Source organism: Herpailurus yagouaroundi, unplaced genomic scaffold (genome assembly GCF_014898765.1).
Source record: "Herpailurus yagouaroundi ecotype Mexico unplaced genomic scaffold, PumYag 180, whole genome shotgun sequence".
Classification (NCBI taxonomy): Eukaryota; Metazoa; Chordata; class Mammalia; order Carnivora; family Felidae; genus Herpailurus; species Herpailurus yagouaroundi.
This window is the reverse complement of record NW_024412411.1, coordinates 1,739,115-1,762,226: the sequence shown is the minus strand read 5'-3', so window position 1 is coordinate 1,762,226 and position 23,112 is coordinate 1,739,115. Positions and strand designations below refer to the sequence as shown.

Here is a 23,112-nt window from a genome sequence, read left to right as displayed (position 1 = left end):
AGCGTGAGTGAATGAGCATGGGGAGAGGCAAAGAGAGTAGAGAGAGAGAGAACCCAAAGCAGGCTCTGTGCTGTCAGTGCAGAGCCTGACACAGGGCTTGATCCCACAAACCATGAAATCATGACCTGAGCCGAATGAAGAGTTGGATGCTTAACTGACTGAGCCACCCAGGCACCCCCAGAATCCTCCTTTTAATAAGATCTCCAGATGATCTGTATGCACATTAAATTTTAGAAGCACTGTTCCATGCCATTCATTCATAGTCTTATGTTATCTTAGACATGATTGCCAAGTGATCTGCTTCTTAAGGCAGGACCATCATTAAGGTCGGGGTAAGCAAGGGACCTAGGGCTCAAAATTTAAGGAGGCACTCACTGTCAGGTACTAATCCTCCACTTGCATGACCTTGAAAGTGAGTGTCTCCTTAAAGTTTGCATCCTAAGTGCCTCGTTTGCTTCACTCTATTCCTAGCCTGCTTTTGTGTAACTTGCTCCCATCCCATAAACCTGGAAGATCCCACAGCACCAAGGAAAACACACAGCTTTGTGTCTTTCAAGGAGAACAGAACAGAGCTGAGCATATATTAAGCACTCAGTGAGTACTAAAGGAATTGAACACAATTCTCTACAATATGATAATAAGTATGCTGACAAACCAGCACCTTACCTGGAGATGCTTAAATGGGAGTATAAACAAACACTTGAAAAGTACTTAATAAGCATCTGGGAAAGAAGTATTCATTTGACACCAGGAAGCACCCAGAAAATCATGTTTAAAAAACTCTATGTCAAAACAAAACAAGACAAGACAAAACCAAGACAACATAACTACATGTTCAAAGAAGCCAGACAAGGGGCGCCTGGGTGGCGCAGTCGGTTAAGCGTCCGACTTCAGCCAGGTCACGATCTCGCGGTCCGGGAGTTCGAGCCCCGCGTCAGGCTCTGGGCTGATGGCTCAGAGCCTGGAGCCTGTTTCCGATTCTGTGTCTCCCTCTCTCTCTGCCCCTCCCCCGTTCATGCTCTGTCTCTCTCTGTCCCAAAAATAAATAAACGTTGAAAAAAAAAATTTTTTTTCAAAGAAGCCAGACAAGTCTATTGAAGGAAAAACTAAGGAAGATCCAAAGAACTAGGCCAGACACAGGGGTGCCTCTCCATGAGATAGTGGTCAAGCATGCTACTGTCCATATAGTCTATACTGTCTCTCCATCTGGAAAATAAAGAATAAGACTTCTGATTTCATTGTGGGGCTGTGAACGTAAGAACATTCCAGATCACCATGCGATTTCATTGCCTTTCCTCCTGGGAGAGTGGAAGTACTTTATAAAGTAACAGGAGAGGCTGGGGAACCAAATGCTGGTGAAGCACAGAACAGTAATGCTTTCAGAGCCTCAGAGAAAACAGCTCAGAAAGGCAAACACTAAGGCTGAGATTGGACTTGGACTTACAGGACCATTTAGCACTTCATGGAGTACTGTGAATCCTAAGAGTAAAGATATGATTTGGCTTTAATATTTGCCTCCTGAACCAAGCGATTATTTACATTACATACAAACTGGTCTTCAAGTGCAAGTGGAAAGACAAGGAAAGCTCTAAACTACAACTATAATTAACCTGTACCATCTGGAAATAGTTTTATTTGCTCCCTCATTAATGAGTTTATTCATCTGGGTCCAAGAAGACAGTCCTGATTGTGCTCTGTCCAGAGCTCAGGTTAGCTAACTAGGGAGGCTCTCTAGGCATGGTTACTGATTGATGGGCTCACATCCAACTCCCAAGACCCACATACAGAATGTTTTCTTGCCAACCAATCACCCCCCTCCTAGAAGCTCACAAGGCACCTAGTTATGCCAATCTACCTAAGTCCAGATTTGAAAGAATAAACCAAAATGTCAGGCAGAGGGCAAGAGAAAATTTCATAAAAATGGAAAATGCTCAGGTGTAAAAGACTCAGGGACCCACCCATGTAACCCCACAAATAGGCCTCCTGTTCCACCCCCTCAAGTATCAGATTCCCTCTGGTCTCTGAGTCTTTACACAGGCTGGTTACTTTGTCCATTAATGCCCTCTGTTCCACCAAACCAATTCTGCCTTGGTACAAAATGCTGGCCAAATCCTCCTGGCTCCAGGAAGGCTCTTTAGACTGACCCCATTCAATGAAGAAACAAATATCCTCTACTGCCTTGCTAAGCATGGGGCATAGTCCAGCAGCATCAGCACTGTGAGAGGTTATTAAGAAACAGAATCTCAAGACTCCATCCCAGACCTCCTGAATCAGAATCTACACTTAATAAGATAGCCAGATAATTCATACGCCCATTAAAGCATTGCTACTGCTGCTATTGCATCCCAGCACTCACATTCCACAATGTGTCCAAAGACATATACTTCTATGCACCTGATTATTCTAATAACAACTTTTCCGAGATCTAATTCACATACCATAAATTCATCCACAGTCCTTTTCGGTATATTCACAGAGTTGTGCCACCATCACCATTGTGTAAGTTTGAAACATTTTACCACCACAAGAAGAAACCACATACCAGTTAGCAGTCACTCTCCATCCTCCCCCAGCCCAAGAAGACACTCATTTACTTTCTGTCTCTATCTATAGACTGCCTATTCTAGACATTTCATAAAAATGGGATCATACAGTATGTGGTCTTTTGAGATTGGCTTCTTTCACTTAGCATGGTTTCAATGTTCATCAGGTTGTAGCATGTATTGTAGTTAATTCCTTTTTATTGCCAAATAACACTGCACTGTATGGATATACTACATTATATCTATCCACTCAACAGTTAATGGACATTTGGGTTGTTTATACTTTCTGGCTATTAAAAATAATGCTGTTACGACATTCATTTACAAGCTTTTGTGTAGACATGTTTTTATTTCTCTTGAGGATATATACCTAGGAGTGAAACTGTTAGGTCATATGGTAACTCTATGCTTAACCTTTTGAAGAACTGCCAAACTGTTTTCCACAGCAGCTGCACCATTTTACATTCCCACCAGCACTGCGTGAACGTTCCAATTTCTCCACATCCTCAACAATACTTGTTATTCTCTTTTTCATAAACGCATCCAAGTGGGTGGGAAATGGTTTCGCTATGTGATTTCAATTTTGCATTTCCCTAATGGATAATGACGCTGAGCATCTTTTCATATGTTTATTGGCCATTTATATATCCTAACTTTGGAGAAAAGTTTATTCAGACCTTTGTCCCTTTTTTAAAAATAGACTTTTTTGGAGGATTTTTAGGCTCACGGCAAAACTGAACAAAAAATACAGAGTATGCCATATATCCCCTCCACCCAAATACACATAGCCTCCCCCATTATCAACATCCCCCACCAGAGTAGTACATTTGTCCCAACTGATGAATCTACACTGACACATCATTTCACCCAAAGTTGTTTACCTTAACAAACATATAACCTATAAGGACATGTACACAACATTCAAGTATCATACAGAGTAGTTTCACTGTCCTAAAAATTCTGTGTTCTGCTTATTTATCATTCCATCCTCCCCTAATCCCTAGCAAATACGTATCTTTTTACTGTCTCTATGGTTCTGCCTTTTCTAGAGTGTCATATAGTTAAAATCATATGTAGCCTTTTTACATTGGCTTCTTTCACTTAGTAATATGCATTTAAGACTCCTCTGTTTTTTCATGGTTTGATTGCTCATTTCTTCTTAATGAATAATATTCCATTGTCTGGATGTACCACAGTTTATTTATCCACTCACCTACTGAAGGATATCTTGGTTACTTCTAACATTTGGCAACTACGAATAAAGCTGCTATAAACAACTGTGTGGACATAATAGTGTGTTTAATTTTGTTCTTCTCCTTTAATACTGTATTGGCTATTCTGGGTCTTTTGCCTCTCCATATAAAGTTTAGAATCAGCTTGTCAATATCCACAAGGTAACTTGCTGGGATTCTGACAGGCATTGCACTAAATCTGTAAACCAAGCTGGGAAGAACTGACATCTTGACAACATTGAATCTTCCTATACCTAAACGTGGAATATCACTCCATTTAAATAGTTCTTCTTTAATATTTTGATCAGAGCTTCATAGTTTTTCTCATATAGATCCTATAAACATTTTGCTAGATTTATACTAGTATTTATGCTAGGATGTCATTTTCATGGAGCTAAAGTAAATGGTATTTTTTTTTTTAATTTTAACGTTTATTTATTTCTAAGAGACAGAGAGAGACAGAGCATGAGAGGGGGAGGAGCAGAGAGAGAGGGAGACAGCGAATCTGAAGAAGGCTCCAGGCTCTGAGCCATCAGCACAGAGCCCGACATGGGCCTCGAACTCACGAACCCGTGAGATCATGACCTGAGCTGAAGTCGGCCTCCCAACCAACTGAGCCACTCAGACGCGCCGGTATTGTGTTTTTAATTTCAAATTCCACTTGTTCGTTGCTGATATATATATATATAGGAAAGCAATTGGCTCTTTTTATATTAACCTTGCTGGATTTATATCATCCTGAAACCTTGCTATAATAGTTCCAGATTTTTTGTTGACATTTTTGGATTTTCTACATAGACAGTTATGTCATCTGTGAACAAAGATGGTTTTATTTCTTCCCTCCAAATCTGTATACATTTTACTCCCTTGTCTTACTGTATTAGCTAGGCCTTCCATACAGTATGATGTTGAAAAGCATGGTGAGAGGAGACACCATTTACGTTGCTCTTAACCTTACTGGGAAAGCTTCAAGTTTCTCACCATCAAGTATGATGTTAGCTGCAAATTTTTTTGTAGATATTCTTTATCAATTTGATGAAGTTACTCTCTATTTTTAGTTTTCTGAGAATTTTTATCTTTTTTTCTGTAGATGCAGATTTTTTAATTTTTTAAAATTTACATCCAAATTAGTTAGCATATACTGCAACAATGATTTCAGGAGTAGATTCCTTAGTGTCCCTTAACCATTTAGACCATCTCCTACTCCCACAACCACTCAAGTAACCCTCAGTTTGTTCTCCATATTTAGGAGTCTCTTCTGTTTTGTCCCCCTCCCTGTTTTTATATTATCTTTGTTTCCCTTCCCTTATGTTCATCTGTTGATTTTTGTCTTTCTCTGCCTAATTTCACTTAGCATAATACCCTCCAGTTCCATCCATGTAGTTGCAAATGGCCAAGATTTCATTCTTTTGGATTGCTGAGTAATACTCCATTGTATATATATACCACATCTTCTTTATCCATTCAGCCATCGATGGACATTTGGGCTCTTTCCACACTTTGGCTCTTGTTGATAGTGCTGCTATAAACATGGGGGTGCATGTGTCCCTTCAAAACAGCACACCTGTATCCCTTGGATAAATGTCTAGTAGTGCATTGCTGGGTCACAAGGTAGTTCTATTTTTAGTTTTTTTGAGGAACCTCCATACTGTTTTCCAGAGTGGCTGCACCAGCTTGCATTGCCACCAACAATGCAAAAGAGATCCTCTTTCTCCACATTCTCGCCAACATCTGTTGCTGCCTGAGTTGTTAATGTTAGTCATTCTGACAGGTGTGAGGTGGTATCTCATTGTGGTTTTGATTTGTATTTCCCTGATGATGAGTGATGTTGAGCATTTTTTCATATGTCAGTTGGCCATCTGGATGTCTTCCTTGAAGAAGTGTCTATTCATGTCTTTCACCCATTTCTTCACTGGATTGTTTTTTGGGTGTTGAGTTTGATAAATTCTTTATAGATTTTGGATACTAACCCTTTATCTGATATGTCATTTGCAAATATCTTCTCCCATTCTGTCGGTTGCCTTTTAGTTTTGCTGATTGTTTCCTTTGCTGTGCAGAAGCTTTTTATTTTGATGAGGTCCCAGTAGTTCATTTTTGCTTTTGTTTCCCTTGCCTCTAGAGACGTGTTGAGTAAGAAGTTGCTGCAGGCAAGATCCTGCTTTCTCCTTGAGAATTTTGATGGCTTCCTGTCTTACATTGAGGTCTTTCATCCATTTTGAGTTTATTTTTGTGTATGGTGTAAGAAAGTGGTCCAGTTTTCCCAGCACCACTTGCTGAAGAGACTGTCTTTATTCCACTGGATATTCTTTCCTGCTTTGTCAAAGATTAGCTGGCCATACGTTTGTGGGTCCATTTCTGGGTTCTCTATTCTCTTCCATTGATCTTAGTGTCTGTTCTTGTGCCACTGAGAATTTTTATCTTAAATGGGTATGGGATTTTGTCAAGAGCTTTTTCTGTATCTATTCATATATTTATGTAATTTTTCTTCTTTAGCCTATCAATGTGATGGATTACATTAAATGATTCTCAAACACTGAATCAACTTGCACACGTGGGATAAATCCCATTCGGTCATGGTGTATGATTCTTTTTATACACTGTCAGATTTGTTAATATTTTATTGATGGTTTTTAAATTGATGTTCGTAAGAGACATTGGTCTGTACTTTCTTGAATTGTCCCCTCATTCATTTATAATACTAGTAACTTGTGTCCTCTTTTTTTCATAGTTAGCCTGGTTACAGACCTACCAGTTGTATCAATTTTTTCAAAGAATCAGATTTTGATTTTGTTGATCTTCTCTACTGATTTCCTATTTTCAATTCATTGATTTCTATCCTGTTTTTCATTATTTCTTTTCTCCTGCTTACTTTGGTTTTAATTAGCACTTTTTTCTAGGTTCCAAAGATGAATCCATAGGTGACTGATTCTAGATCTTTCTTTCCTCTAAGCAGGCTTTTACTGCATCCCACAAATTTTGGTAAGTTGAGTTTCCATTTTCATTTAGTTCAAATATACTTAAATTTCTCCTGAGATTTCTTCTTCGATCCATGTGTTATTTAGAAGTGTGTTGTGTAATCTTCAAATATTTGTGGATTTTTTTTAATGTTTGTTTATTTTTTGAGAGAGAGAAAGCACAAGAGAGGGAGGGGTAGAGAGAGGGAGGGAAATGCAGAATCTGGAGCAGGTTCCAGGCTCCAAGCTGTCAGCACAGAGACTGATGCAGGGCTCGAACTCATAAACTGTGAGATCATGACCTGAGCTGAAGTCAGATGGTTAACTGAGCCAGCCAGGCACCCCAAGTATTTGTGGATTTTCTTTCTCTTCTTGAATTCTAGCTGAATTCCACTGTGCTCTGACAATGTGTTCCTATTCTTTTAAATTTGTTGTGTTTTATAGAAACTTTGTGGTCTACCTTGGTGAATGTTTCATGAAAACTTGAGAAGGTCAATCTATTCTGCTGTTGTTAAATGAAGCAGTCTACAGATGTCCATTATTATATCCAGTTGATTGATAGTGTTAACTGAATTTAGCTATGTACTTACAGACTTTCTGATGGCTGAATCTGTCCATTTCTGACAGAGGAATGCTAAGCCCTGTAACTATAATCTGGATTTGTCTACTTCCGGTTGCAGTTCTATCAGCTTTCACTTCACATGTTTTGACACGCCGCTGTTAGGTATATAACATTGAGGACTGTTACGTCTTCTTGGAGGATGGACTTTTATCACTACATAATGCCCCTCTTTTTTTTTTTTTTTATTTATTTTATTTTATTTTTTTTATTTTTGGGACAGAGAGAGACAGAGCATGAACGGGGGAGGGGCAGAGAGAGAGGGAGACACAGAATCGGAAACAGGCTCCAGGCTCTGAGCCATCAGCCCAGAGCCTGACACGGGGCTCGAACTCACGGACCGCAAGATCGTGACCTGGCTGAAGTCGGACGCTTAACCGACTACGCCACCCAGGCGCCCCTGCCCCTCTTGATCCCCAATAACTTTCCTTGCTCTGAGGTCTGCTCTGTCTGAAATTAATATAGCTAGTCTTACCTTCTTTTGATTAGTATTAGTATGCTATATCTCTCTATTCATTTAATTTTATATGTATCCTTTTACTTAAAAAGGGGCTTCTTGTAGGCAATATATAGCAGATCTTTTTTTTCATCCACTATGACAATCTTTCAGTTGGTGCATTTTTTTAAGCTTATTTGAGAGAGAGTGCGCACATGTGAGCAGGAGAGGGGCAGAGAGACGGAGAGAGAACCCCAAGCAGGCTCCATGACATCAGCACAGAACCCGACTCAGGGCTTGAACCCATGAACCTTGAGATCATGACCTGAGCTAAAATCAAGAGTCAGACATGTAACCAACTGAGCCACCCAGGCACCCCAGAATTATGTGTGTGTGTGTGCAGGCGCGCGCGTGTGCGTGTTCATATACACATATATGTTTAAGTTTATTTATTTTGAGAGAGAGAGTATGGGAGGAACAGAGAGAGAGAATTCCAAGCAGAGTCCACACTGTCAGCATAGAGCCCGATGCGAAGCCTGAACTCATGAACCGTGATACCATGACCTGAGCTGAAACCAAGAATTGGACTAAGCTATCCAGGAGCCCCTGAATTATTTATATTTTTATTGTTGGGCTGTAAAAGTTCTTTATATATTTTCTGGATACTTATCTGACGTATGACTTATAAGTCAGATAAGTCTCTTATCTGATATATGACTTCCAAATATTGTCTCCCATTCTGTGGTGTGTCTTTTTACTTTCTTGATAGCATCCTTTGCAACACAAAAGTTTCTCACTTTGGTAAGTCCAACTTATTTACTTTTTCTTTAACTGCTTATGCTTTTGGTATCATATCTAAGAAGATTTCATGATTTGGTCATGATTTATGACTATGTTTTCTTCTAAAATTTTTATAGTTTTATTTATATTTAGGTCACTGGTCCATATTTTGAGTTAATTTTTTTATATGGTATGAGATAGGAGTCAACTTCATTCTTTTACATGTGGCTAGCTAACTGTCTCAGCACCATTTGTTGAAAGGACAATTCATTCCCAATGTGCACCTAATTCTTCACACTGGCTCTTAATTCTGGAAGATGGTGCAACACCCTTGTTTTCCACATCATTTTCTCAAGTGTCCCCACAGCTCTATAAACTTTGCTGACAGAACCTCAGAAAAATCCAAAAGATAGCTGAAGAACTGTATATAATACCATAAATAAATAAGTAAAAAAATAAGCAAACAAATAAGGCCTGAAAGCTATCCGTGAGATCTGAGACATTTATTCATTTATTCAATTCTCATTTGAGGTACTCCTGTTCTAAATGTGCAGGTCCAGGGCTAGGCATGGGGATGTACAGATGAACCAGACTTTTTTCTTGCCGTTGAGAAGACAGATAAAAAGTAAAATAATTAGGCTGTTTTAAAAGTATGAATTTACTTAGCCCAGGGAGCACAATTGTTTCCACTCTACAGAAGGCACAGATAAGATATAAAGGAGAGTAATGACTCACTGAATATCATAGTTGCCAAGAGTGATTGGGAAAGGGTCACAGAGCTTATGGGAGAAATCAGAGACAGAGCTTAGGGCCTCAAATGACCAAATCAATGACTAGTCACAAAGTCCTCCTACAGTCACATTATGATTGTCATGGGCCCCAAGTACTTCTGCCTTTGTGGGCTCCTTCCTCCATTAAAAAAAAAATATTTAAAAATGCTCAGTTCAGCAGCACATATACTGAAACTGGAATACAGAGAAGAGTAGCATGACCCCTGCACAAGAAAAATATATTTTATGACTGCATTACTATAAAGATGTATAATCCAAGCTGGACTGTATTCATTTTTTTCTTATTATTAAAGGAAATTAAGACATTTTTGTGGGTCCCTGGGCACTGTCCCTAATGGATAAGTCAGTTGTGGGTCCTGCTGTAACCCCATAGCTATGGACCAAGTGTTTTCTCCCCAGCTGCCAAGTCTTTGCTCTACTGCTTGTAAGATTTTCTCCTCTATTGAGGCTATCTGATCAATCAGCCTGAGTTTGAAGTTCACACTAAATCTTACACACTGCCTAAATCCACAATAAAAGGTAACCTCACTCCACTGGTATGAGCACTATAAAGTCACTGAAAAATCACTTGACAATAATGTGTATTCTGTGTTCAAAAAAGGTTCAGATACATTCATGAATGATCATACCCAAAAAAGAAAGACATGTCATTGACCTGCAAACACCAAAGTCATGGGAAGCACATAGCTGGCATCTTGAAAGTAGCCAATAAATGTTTATTCATTCATTCAATCAAAAGACAAGCATACAACAAAGTCTATTCCTTTATAAAACTTAACTTCTAATAAGAAGACAGATAATAAACACATATAAGCATATATACACACACACACGTATACGTATATATGTACATATATGTGAATATATATATGTACATATATATATATATATAATAAATTCTGGTAGTGTTGTGAAGGAAAATAAAGCAGGAAAAGAGAAGAAAGTGAAAAAGGAGATTGTTTTGTTGACTACATTGTAGATACTTGCTTCCCCCAAAAGGTTTCCAACAACAAGAGAACATGCTGGGTGAGACAGCCGTTATACTTAGCCCATGTGGTAGGTCTTATTTCCTTGGGTTTTATCTCATTCCCACTTTTCACCCCAAGAAATGGCTTTAGGGCAACAACTACCTTTCTCAGTGAAGAGAAAAACATTTGTAGGTCCTACTAATCCACCACAGGTGGATATGTCACCACAGGTGCTATATGTCAATGAATAGGAAACTTCCTCAGTGACTCAATTTCCCCATATATACAATGAGGGGGTTGGTTTAGGTGATTTTTGAGGTCCTTTAAAGCTAGAATGCTGTAATAATTCTACCAAATCTAACTCCAAAACTTCAGAGTCAGCTCTAATATTTTGACTTTCCAAACTGCCACAGTTTCCTTTAGTTACCATACAACTAAAAACAAAATGCCTTCAGTGTGGTGAGCTGTAATTTAACAGGATGCTACCAAATTACATCAATGAAACTTTAACAAATGATTACCACAGGCATGCATCAGGAATATCCATCACCAGGGGATGGCTTCTTGTCCTTGCTTCAAGTACCTGCTAACTGTAAAGGGCCCTAACCTCTGGAACCCCATCCACCAGGACAAACTTGGTATTTCAGAGGTCTCAGTTGATCCTTTCAAGTTAGAGACGGATTAACCATGCAGCTAAAGACTTCATTCTTTCGCAAAAACTAGAGACGAATGAGCCCAACCTTTGCCCTTGTATTCAGTCGGGGGGGGGGGGGGGGGGGGGAGAGGAGGAGGAGACAGGACACAACAGACTATTAAACATAACATAGTATGATAAGGACAACCACTGACATTTAAACAAAGTGCTACTTAAGTGCAGAGAAAAGAGATATTAGCTAGCTCCTGAACCTGATATGAATACAACATACCAGGAGGGCTGCCTCTTCTATCTTGTAGGGACAGATGCTCTGGTCTGCTGGGTGATTAGGACAAGTGAAATACCAAGGTTCACACAGGCTCTCTATATTTGTAGCTCTCCATTCTCCTCTCATTCACAATCTTCTTAAACTCCATAGCCTTGTCAAGAATTCAGCCAATAAATCAAAGTGCAACTACCTCACTTTTAAAACAGACCTCATAAATCAGCTGGAAATCATGCAGACATTGGATCTACTTAGGCAAACTGTAAGGCCTGATATAGACAGCACACTTTGAGCAAGAAAGTGGAAGTAGGTGTTGGTTGTAACAACTGCTATGGCTGCTATCTGCTCATCACCCCCACCCCTCCTACCATCACCAGAAAGTATATCTTGCAGGCCAGCTGAGTTGGGAAGCTTTTTCAGTGAAACTTTTCAAATATATATAAAAGTAGAAGGAATAGTTTAATGACCTCTTTCTCATTCAACAATTATCAAACTTGGGGACACCTATCATTCTTTGGTTCTTAAATTCCTTTCCCATCAAATTCATACTTCTCAGACTAGCCTCCTCCCTCTCTCACTCTTTCCTACACGCATTCCAGCCTCCTACATACTCTAAACCTTTCTACCTATTCTTTTAAAACCCAATCCATGGGGCGCCTGGGTGGCGCAGTCGGTTAAGCGTCCGACTTCAGCCAGGTCACGATCTCGCGGTCCGTGAGTTCGAGCCCCGCGTCGGGCTCTGGGCTGATGGCTCAGAGCCTGGAGCCTGTTTCCGATTCTGTGTCTCCCTCTCTCTCTGCCCCTCGCCCGTTCATGCTCTGTCTCTCTCTGTCCCAAAAATAAATAAACGTTGAAAAAAAAAAATTAAAAAAAAAATTGTTTAAAAACCCAATCCATATGCCACTTCTTCCAGAAACCCTTCCAGAGCAGAACTATCCTTCCTACAAACTCCTTAAAGCCTTTACTTGCTAGCCACATCTAGCCACCTATGGAATCTCCCTTGAATTTTTCATTGCCACACCTCTTAAAGTTCAGACTTTATCCCTTGCTCTTTCCTAGGATATTGTAGTGACCTCCAAGATCATCTCCCTGACTAATCTTGCCAGAACAGATTCATAACATAAGAGCAGCCACAGTAATCTTTATTAGACACACAACTGAGTATATCAGCCCCCTACTTAAAGAGACCTTAATGACTTTCTATTGTCTTTGGATTAAAGCCCAAACTCCTTTGTATGACATATAAGGTACTTCATAATCTGGTCCAACCAGCTATTTATCTCACCAGTCTCCCCCAAATGGCTTGTACTCCAGCCACAATCCAGGAATGAACCACCTACCATTCTAACATGCTCTTCCCTTTTATACCTTGGTGCTTTGGCCAGTGCCATCTTCTCTCCTTAGAATTCTTTCCTCATCTTCACTGTCCATCTCTATTCACTCTCAAAGATGCAGTTCAAGTATTACCTCCTTCAAAAGATATTCTCCAACTTTATACATTCACACTGCATTCAACAACTGTTAGGTGAGCATATGTTGAACTCTAGACTGGAAATACAATAATAAATAACAGCTCTCACTCTCAAGATACTTAAGAGTCTAATAGATTTCCTCAGGTGAAGTGTTCCTCTTCTGCAGAAATTTGCAATTTGTACATTATCTCCAAGGTCACATTTATTACTTTTTATACTTGTTTCTGAGTCTGTTTCCATAACTAAACTCTAATCATCTTCAGGTCAAGGATCTTTTCTTTTTTTAAAAGCTTTGTTGAGGAACAGCATCCATTTTAGGTGGACAATTGAATGACTGTTCGTATATTTACAGGGTTGTGCAACTATCTTTTTTAATCTATTTTTTAATTTTAACTTTAGTTTTATTTTGAGAGAGAGACAGAGAGCAAATGGGGGGAGGGGCTAAGAGAGAGGGAGAGAGAGAATCCCAATAGGCTGCACTGTGTCAGCACAGAGCCTGATGTGGGGCTTGAACTTACGAACTGTGAGATCAAAACCTGATCTGAAACCAAGAGTCAGACACTTAACCAACTGAGCCACCCAGGTACCCCCGTGCAACCATCTTATTTTAAATCATTTCTATCACTTTACATTTTTTTTTCAACATTTTTATTTATTTATTTATTTTTGGGACAGAGAGAGACAGAGCATGAATGGGGGAGGGGCAGAGAGAGAGGGAGACACAGAATCGGAAACAGGCTCCAGGCTCTGAGCCATCAGCCCAGAGCCCGACGCGGGGCTCGGACTCACGGACCGCGAGATCGTGACCTGGCTGAAGTCGGACGCTCAACCGACTGCGCCACCCAGGCGCCCCAAAATCATTTCTATCACTTTAAAAACAAACCTCATGTTCATCTCATCTGCAACACCCCCAGACCTAATCAACCACTAATCTACTTTATTTCTCTATAGATTTGCCTCTTTTGGACCTTTCATATAAATGAAACCATACAGGGGTGCCTGGGTGGCGCAGTCGGTTAAGCGTCCGACTTCAGCCAGGTCACGATCTCGCGATCCGTGAGTTCGAGCCCCGCGTCAGGCTCTGGGCTGATGGCTCGGAGCCTGGAGCCTGTTTCTGTGTCTCCCTCTCTCTCTGCCCCTCCCCCGTTCCTGCTCTGTCTCTCTCTGTCCCAAAAATAAATAAACGTTGAAAAAAAAATTTAAAAAAAATAAATAAATAAATAACTGAAACCATACAAAATGCAGTTCTGACTGGCTTCTTTCAGACACCATAATGTTTTAAGGATCATCCATGCTCTAGCATGTATCAGTAGCTCACTCCTTTTTCTCGCCAAGTAATATTCCACCATATGGATATACATTTTATTTATCCATTCAGCAATTGAGGGACATTTTGGTTGTTTCTACTTTTGGGCTATTATGAAAATATTGCTAAGAACATTTGTGTACAAGCTTTTGTGTGGACACATGTTTTTATTTCTAAAGTATATATCTTAGGAGAGGAATTGCTGGGTCATATGGTACTTCTATGCTTAACCTTTTGAGGAACCATGAAACTGTTTTCCACAGCTGCTGCACCCCTTTACATTTCTACTAGCAGTGCATGAAGGTGCCAGTACCTCCACCTCCTTGACAACACTTGTTATTATGTCTTTTTTTATTATAGTATCATGGTGAGTATGAAGCGGTATGTCATTGTGTTTTTAAAAAAAAAATTTTTTTTTAATGTTTATTTATTATTGAGAGACAGAGAGAGACAGAGCATGAGCATGGGAGGGGCAGACAGACAGGGAGACACGGAATCTGAAGCAGGCTCCAGGCTCCAAGCTGTCAGCACAGAGTCTGACGCAGGGCTCAAACTCACAAACGGCGAGATCATGGCCTGAGCTGAAGTTGGACGCTCAACTGACTGAGCCATCCAGGCGCCCCTCATTGTGGTTTTGATTTGCATTTCTCTGATGACTAATGATATTTAACTTCTTTTCAGGCACTTATTGGCCATTTGTATACTTTCTTTGGAGAAAAGTCAATTCAGATCATTTGTCCGTTTCTTATTGGGTTATTTATCTCTCTCTTGTTGAGTTGTGAGAGGTCTTTATATATCCTGAATGTAAGTTCTTCATCAGATATACTATTTGCAAATATTTTCTCCTATTTAGCAATCTTACTGGATATGAACTGGGTGTGAGCATCACTTGAATCTTACTTTCCTTTGTTTCAAAGAACTAGCCTGTAATCTGGTACAATGTATGTGTTCAATAAATGTTAGATGGATGTTATGCCTTACTTGTTCAGCATCCCCCTCTTACTTCACACCTAGCACTAGACACAAACAAAGCACATGCTTCGGAAATAAACAGAGACTGAGTAACAGTCTCGAACAAACAGTGGGGATGATGTCAAATAAAATAGCCAAACAGAATTTTTCACATTTCTTCTCCCCCACCTAAGACTTCTCCTTTGGTCCTTCCTATTTCAATACATACACCATCAACCATGGCATTGCCAATTACTTGAAGCAAAACAAATCCCAAAACCTGGAAGTCAAGCTTATTTTCCTTCCCTTCTATCTGATATCCAATCCACCAGCAAGTCCTGTAGGCTCTACTTCAAAACATATTCTAAATTCATCCACTTCTCCCCATCATCTATGCTACCGCACCCCCAACACTATCAGGTCTCACCTGAACTACTGCAAATCTCCTAACAGCTCTTCTTGAATGTCCCTTACAATGCATTCTCCTTAAAGCAGCCAGAAAGATTGTTTTAAAAATGCAAACCAGGGGCGCCTGGGTGGCTCAGTCGGTTGAGTGACCGACTTCGGCTCAGGTCATGATCTCATGGTTTGTGAGTTCGAGCCCCACGTCGGGCTCTGTGCTGCCAGCTCAGAGCCTGGAGCCTGCTTCTGATTCTGTGTCTCCCTCTCTCTCTGACCCTCCCCCACTCATGCTCTGTCTCTCTCTGCCTCAGAAATAAACATTAAAAAAAAAAATTAAAAAAAAAATGCAAACCAGCTCACCTCACTCCTATCTTTCAAACCATCCAAAATCTTTTCATTGTACTCTCAGGAAAATTCAACATGTTTAGCAGCATCGATGAGGCCTTACAGATCTGACTGTGCCAAACTCCCTGACCTGACTGGTATTATTTTTTCCTTGCTCACTATGATTCGCACACACTGGCTTTCTCTTTGGTCCCAAGACATGCCTAACTCATTCCCACTAATTTATACTTCTCCCTCCACTTGACACATGTCTGCCTCCAATTGCCTCCAATCTTCCAATTGCCAGATCTTCTTCACTCAAGTGTTGGTTCAAATATCCCCTCATAGGCTGTTCATAACCTTTCCTAGTTGTTCTCTATCACATTACCCTACACTCCTCAGAGCACTTGTCACCATTTGGAGTTATCCTGTTTGCTACTTGTTACCTGCAGGCCCCATTAGAAAGTAAACTTCACAAGAGCAAGGACCCTCGTTGTCTTGTTCATTGCTGAGTTACTGGGACCTAGGAAAATGCATGACATATTGAAGGTACAAGTACTGAGGAAGGAAAGATTGAATTAACAATCCAGATTACATATTTAATAAATGCTTCATGAATGTGTGAGTGAATGAATTAGGGGGAGGAATGAAAAGCACACAAAAATAAGTGGAAGCACTGTTACTTGATATTTTTATAGCTGCTCACTTTTCTCCACCTTCACTGCCTTTGCTTCTGCTCAGATCCTCATTATCTCTTAGCTACCAAAGTACTCCCAACTAATTTCTTCTTTCCCCAACTGGATCCCTCCAAAATAGCTTCTACACTTCCATCAGACTTGATCACTCTGAGACATAGATCTGAACATGTTTTAAACCCAAGCTTCTTAGCATATTGTTAAAAAGGTCTCTCCAACCTTACTGCTCATTGTTATCCCCTTACATTTAGCCTGTACTCAGTTTTACAGAAATTCTTAAAGTTCCCAGGATCTGCCTCCAAACCTTTGCAGATCTTTTCACTTTGCTGGACCACTCTTCCCTACCTCATAGACTATCTATTGAACTCAAGTTTAATCCTTAAGAACAAACGCAAGCTTCTTCTCTGTTAAGTCTTTAATGATCCCCCTAAGCAGAGTTAATCACTGCTTCCTTTGTGTCACCACGGTATATAACACACAACTTACACTATACCACAATTATTTGTTTCCATGTCTGTCTTCCCCTATATGACTATTAATCCCCTGAGAATGGGAGCCAGGCGTTCATCTTTGTGTCCTCCTTGCATAGTATTTGGCATATATAAGCACTCAATAACTGATGACTGAGTTAAAACATACCTTAACTCCTCAGCCTGGCATTCAAAATCAACCTTGTATGGGCCCCAACTTATATTTCTAGATTTAGCACTTAGTCCTCAGCTACTTGATGATCTCCACAAATACATCCTTCTTTTTCACATTTACTTGGGGCCTTTATTCCTGATGCTCTCTAGTGAAATTTAGAACATCCATTAAGGTCCAGGTCAGAAGGCTCCTTCTCAAAGAAGACTTCCTTAACCCTATCAATGAGAAGGGATTTACTTCCCCCATAGTATTTTGTTTTTTCTACTGATAAGGTAATTAGGACCTTTTTTTTTTTTTTTAAGTATATATATTTATTTTTGAGAGAGAGAGAGAGCACAAGTGAGGGAGACACAGAATCCGAAGCAGGCTCCAGGCTCTGAGCTGTCAGCGCAGAGCCCAACGCAGGGCTTAAACCCACAAACCATGAGATCATGACTGAAGCCAAAGTCAGACGCTTAACTGACTGAGCCACCCAGGTGCCCCACTGGACCTTTTATTTTATAATTATAGCCACTGCATTTCCAACTGGACTACATGTCCCATTTTCTAACAGAACTATAAGCTCCTTGAAACATGAATTAGCATCTTCTCTCTCAACCCAAGCGCCTAACATAGCCCCTTGCACAAAAAGCAATCATCAACAAATATTTTATTAGTGAAGAATAATATGCTTAAGGATTAGAGATTTCATGCTTCCATTCCTTCACATGGTAAACTTTTACCCCTCAAGAATCAGCCCAATGATGGGGCATGTGGATGGCTCATCGGTTGAGGGTCCAGCTCTTGATTTTGGCTCTGGTCATGATCTCAAGGTTCAAGAGTTTGAGCCCCTTGTTGGGCTCTGTGATGGGGGTTCAGAGCCTGCTTGGGACTCTCTCTCCCTGTTTGTCCCATCCCTGGTTCTGGCTCTCACTCTCTCTCTCAAAACAAATAAACTCATAAAAAAAAAAAAAAATCAATCCAATGTCCTATCCTCTCTGAAGTCTTCCCTAACACTCCCAAATACAATTATGCACTCCATCCATGTACCTGTGGTACCTTGTGCATAACTCTACTCATAATACTTTATGTCATTATCACTTCCTCTCCCTACTAGACTGTGACCTCTTTTGGAGCAGAGATAGTCTCATTATCCATTTAGGAGTTCCCAAGACCAAAAAAGTATCTGGTATAATTAAATGTTCAATAAAAATGTGGTGAATTTTGAAAACAGTGAGTCCATGTTATAGAGTACACCAGCAACAGAGATCATGGAATCCTATCACCAAGTTCAAATCCCACCTCCACTTACAACCTATGCAATCTTGAATAAATTAAAATTACTTAGCTGTGTCTTGGTTTTTCTCATGTAGAAATTGAACATAATAATAGTATTAAAATAGAATAGAGCTAATGTCATGTAAAATGCTTACTACAGTGCCAGGTACACAGTATGCACTAAAAAATTAGCTATTGTTACCATAAGAATAGAGGGAGAAAAAACTGTTTCTGGAGGGTGCTGACAGACTCAAGAAGAGGTTAAGCAATGGGCAATGGAGAGTAAAATGTCACTAGAGTCCTCTTAAGTAACAGGCACATTGGGGTGCTTCGGTGGCTCAGTCAGTTGAGTGTCCAACTCTTGATCTCAGTTCAGGTCGTGATCTCATGCTTCATGGGATTTGACCCCTGAGTCAGGCTCTGCACTGACAGGGCAAAGCCTGCTTGGGATTCCCTCTCTCCCTCTTTCTGTCCCTCCCCCATTCTCTTTCTCTCTTTCAAAATAAATAAATATTAAAAAAAAAAAAAAAGTAACAGACACATTAAGTTATTGAGAACACCCTACTGGGAAAGGGGAAGGAGAACAGAGGGACCACAAACCTTGGTTTATGGCTTATGCTTATGCTCTGCCTCCAGTTCCCTGCTTCTTCTTTCCCCACAGTTTCTCCCTAGTTGCCCAGGGCCAAAAGCCCCATGGCCACAACTCAGCATCCCCTTGGGAAAGCTGCACTTTAGAGAGAACTAATGAGTTTACATTTACCTACCAGATTTTTCTCTGAGGAGCAAAGAGATAACAAAGGACTTCAAGAAGGAAAAACACAAAGAAATAAAGTGGAGATAAGGAATGACATCAGATGGATTACAGTGGGTTGGCTTTCAGGACAAATAGTCCCCGGTGAATTGAGCCTACACTCCTCAGAGGCATCCTCTGGCAGTGCCAGTGCTTGCATGTGCTTCCATGGTCAAAGATGCAAAGAAAGCATCTGCATCCTGCAAAAGCAGGATCTGGAAAAAGGAACAAGGACTAAAAAGATGAAGCTACAGAGGCACCTGGGTGGCTCAGTCAGTTAAGCGTCCAACTTTGGCTCAGGTCACGATCTCACAGTTCATGAGTTCATGCCCCACATGGGGCTCTCTGCTGTCAGCACAGAGCCTGGAGCCTGCTTCAAATTCTGTGTCTCCCTCTCTCTGCCCCTTCCCCACTCATGCTTTGTCTCTCTTCCTCTCTCAAAAATAAATAAACATTAAAAAAAAATTTTTTTTAAGCTGAAACTACAGAAATAAAAATTCTAGCCCAATTTGAAGAATACTGCAACAGAGGTATTCAAAGAGGTAATAGGATGACCCAAAAGATAGCTCCCTACCATTAGAGGGGTTTAAACACAGACTGGGAGTGATCACTTACTGGGGATGTTCAACATCCCTTTAAGATTCAAGTTCAAGGGGCGCCTGGGTGGCTCAGTCGGTTGAGCATCCGACTTCAGCTCAGGTCATGATCTCACAGTTGACGAGTTCGAGCCCCACGTCAGGCTCTGTGCTGACAGCTCAGAGCCTGGAGCCTGCTTCTGATTCTGTGTCTCCCTCCCTCTCTGCCTCTCCCCTGCTTGTGCTCTGTCTCTGTCTCAAAAATAAAGATAAACATTAAAAAAAAAAAAAAGATTCAAGTTCAATAAACATTTGAATTTCTATGCTAGCCATTGTGAGAGATTAGGTGCTAGGAACACAGAGATAAAAAATGATACGGTTGTCCCCTCCCAGAGTTCACCACCTAATCAGGGGGGCAATACAACATGGTAAGTACTGACAGAAATCCATATAAGGTACCATGGGGCAGAGAGCAAATCCTCAGATTGTGTGCCTATGACTCACTGGTAAGGCGCAATATGGCATTAATTAAAAATGGAAATGCTTCAAAAGCAGTTTATAAGCAAATGCTGTCAGGTGATATTGTGTTATTTCCAGAACAGATAGTTAAGTGTGTCAGCTAAGCTTTGCTATTAGATTAACATTCCTTTCATCCTGAGCCGAACCCACAATATACTGATGTCTGCTACATGCCAAGTACCAGGCAAAGCACTGAAAAATGTATAGAGATGAGAAAGACAGTCCCGGCATTCAAGGAGTTAGAACATAGAGGAGTTTTCCTCCTCTCTCTCTCCTATCCCCCTTTATTGACCAGATAACACCTTAAATTCCTTCTGGAAGTAGAAGAGTTATTAAGACATAAGCTTAATTGGAGGCACCTGGCTGGCTCAGTTGGTGGAGCATGCAACTCTTGATCTTGGGGTTGTGAGTGTGACCTCCACATTGGACGTAGAGATTACTTAAAATCTTAAACAAACAAACAAACAAACAAAAACAAGACATAAGCTTAATAAAAAAGTGACTTGCAAAAAACAAGAGTGAGCTGGGGATGGGAGGTATAAAGGTATGATGAGAAACCAAATGGGAAAGATTCTCTGCAGACAGGCTATCTGCCAAAGTATGAAACTCTGACTGTATAAAAAGTCAAGGTTATATGTAGGCCTTTTTGTCTATAACTTCTCTATCACCATTTTTTTCTTCTCTCAACTTAATGTTATTAGCACGGGTTATTAACAATTATTATACATTCACTCACTCATTCACTAGTATTTACCTGATAGAAAACAGTACCTAAGTACCTGACAGGAACTGTATGAAATACAGGCAGAGTAAAATACTGGGATCCAGGACTTTCAAAGCTGCAAGAGACCTTTAGAATATCATCTAGTCCAAACCTATCAATTCACAGATGAAGAAGTGAGGTACAGAGAGATTGAAATCTTTCATGAATTCACATTTTCATTCATTTATTGAATCATACTCTTTGCCAGACACCAGGGACACAAGGCTTTCAAGGAGAGCCTAATCTCATGGGAGACCAACAGCATGATTCCAGTCAAATTACCTCTATAAATGAAGTCATATACTTACATAGTAGAAATGTCCACTGTAGGACAGTATTAGAAGTATACAGTACTCACACTGCCCAAAATAGTTAAAAGCACAGGTGCTGGAGTCATCTTGGATTCGAACTCCAGCTCTGTCACTTACTTAGCTATATAACATTGGGCAAATTACATAAATTCTCTACATCTCAGTTTCCACATCTATAGAATGGGGATAACCATAATAGTACCTACCTTGTAAGATTTTGGTATTAAATTAGAAAATGCATACGAAACACTTGGCACAGAGTAAGTACTCTATCTTATTTCACCTTCAGCACTCTGCCTCAGCATTCTCCTCCTGAGCCCAGGCCTCAGAATCTCAACACAGCCTTTTAAGCATCTATTATCATTTGACTCTCTCTGAGATAAAACAAATCTGCTATTCCTAGTCTAGAACCCAGGAGTACTTTTTACTACTCTGTTTTTTTCCCACTACACTATGCTATTACTCAGTTTACATACCTTAAAAATAATCCATAGAGGCATCTGGGTAGTTTAGTCGGTTAAGCATCTGACTTTGGCCCAGGTCATGATCTCACACTTCATGGGTTCGAGCCCCGTGTTGGGCTCTGAGCTGACAGCTCAGAGTCTGGAGCCTGCTTCAGATTCTGTGTCTCGCTCTCTCTCTGCCCCTCCCCCACTCACACTCTGTCTCTCGCTCTCTAAAAAATAAACATTTAAAAAACCAAAAAAAAGGGGGCGCCTGGGTGGCGCAGTCGGTTAGGCGTCCGACTTCAGCCAGGTCACGATCTCGCGGTCCGGGAGTTCGAGCACCGCGTCGGGCTCTGGGCTGATGGCTCAGAGCCTGGAGCCTGTTTCCGATTCTGTGTCTCCCTCTCTCTCTGCCCCTCCCCCGTTCATGCTCTGTCTCTCTCTGTCCCAAAAATAAATAAACGTTGAAAAAAAAAAATAAAAAAAAAAATAAAAAACCAAAGATAAATAGTTAAATATCCAAGATTAAACTTCAATCACACATACCTCAATCCCCCAGTAAAATCTTGGCTTTGACCAATAGTCTCTAGAGAAGAAACTCCTGGAAACAAGAGACATTTATCAAATGTCTATCAGGAGAGACCCACAGGAAAGGGGTGGGGGGAAGGCAGTGATTACTCCTTTGAAGAAGCAAGGGACTTCTATACCCTGCCTGTTAGAGCTTTACCAGTCTAGCAGAGGAGATAAGACATGAATTGCCACTTCTTCTTTGATATACCCATCCCACCTACTCCCTAGCACAGCACCTGTGACATGTTTTTGTACTTATTTATCAGTGTTTCTCTTCTCATGTTAGTCTGTGAACTCCCTGAAGGCAATTATCACACCTTCTCCACCTTGGTATTACCAAGAATAGCACAGTGCCTGGCACATAGAAGGTGCTTCAGAAATTTGATGAATTGATAAATGAACACAGAGAAAACTATCAAAGGCAGGCAAAGAAGACATCAGTGTAGATCAGAATAGTTCCAGAAGTCAAGACAGCCTTGGGCTAGAACCTTAAAATACAGGTGGGATTTGAAACATACAGACAGGACAGCATCAACAAAGACCTGGCAGTAACCAGAAACATGATGCACCATATGTTAGAACCAAAAAGTTTTAAACACGATTTAGTCCAACAGTCCAATTTTTATAGGGATGTTGTAAACATTCCATTAAAAAGCATGTACTACTAAGCAGAGGAGCTGGCATATCACAAACATTCACTAACTTGTAGCTATTATTACTATTACTCAAAAATAATAATTATCAAACACTTAGCAGGTACCTGCTGTATGCTAAGCAGCATGCTGAAGGAAGGGACTATAACAACGAGCAAGACAGACTTGAATTCTGCTCTCTAATGTAGCT

At 40.4% G+C, this 23,112-nt stretch overlaps 1 protein-coding gene and 1 non-coding gene across 4 annotated transcripts in view; one reads left to right on the top strand and one right to left on the bottom strand.

The window, feature by feature from the left end:
• Positions 1-23,112, bottom strand: part of RNF121 (ring finger protein 121) — a 91,390-nt gene that overhangs the window by 63,685 nt on the left and 4,593 nt on the right. The gene's annotated exons all lie outside the window — the stretch shown is intronic.
• Positions 9,500-9,604, top strand: LOC121039552 (U6 spliceosomal RNA). Its single transcript, XR_005794835.1, has one exon. It is a non-coding gene; the product is annotated as a U6 spliceosomal RNA (small nuclear RNA).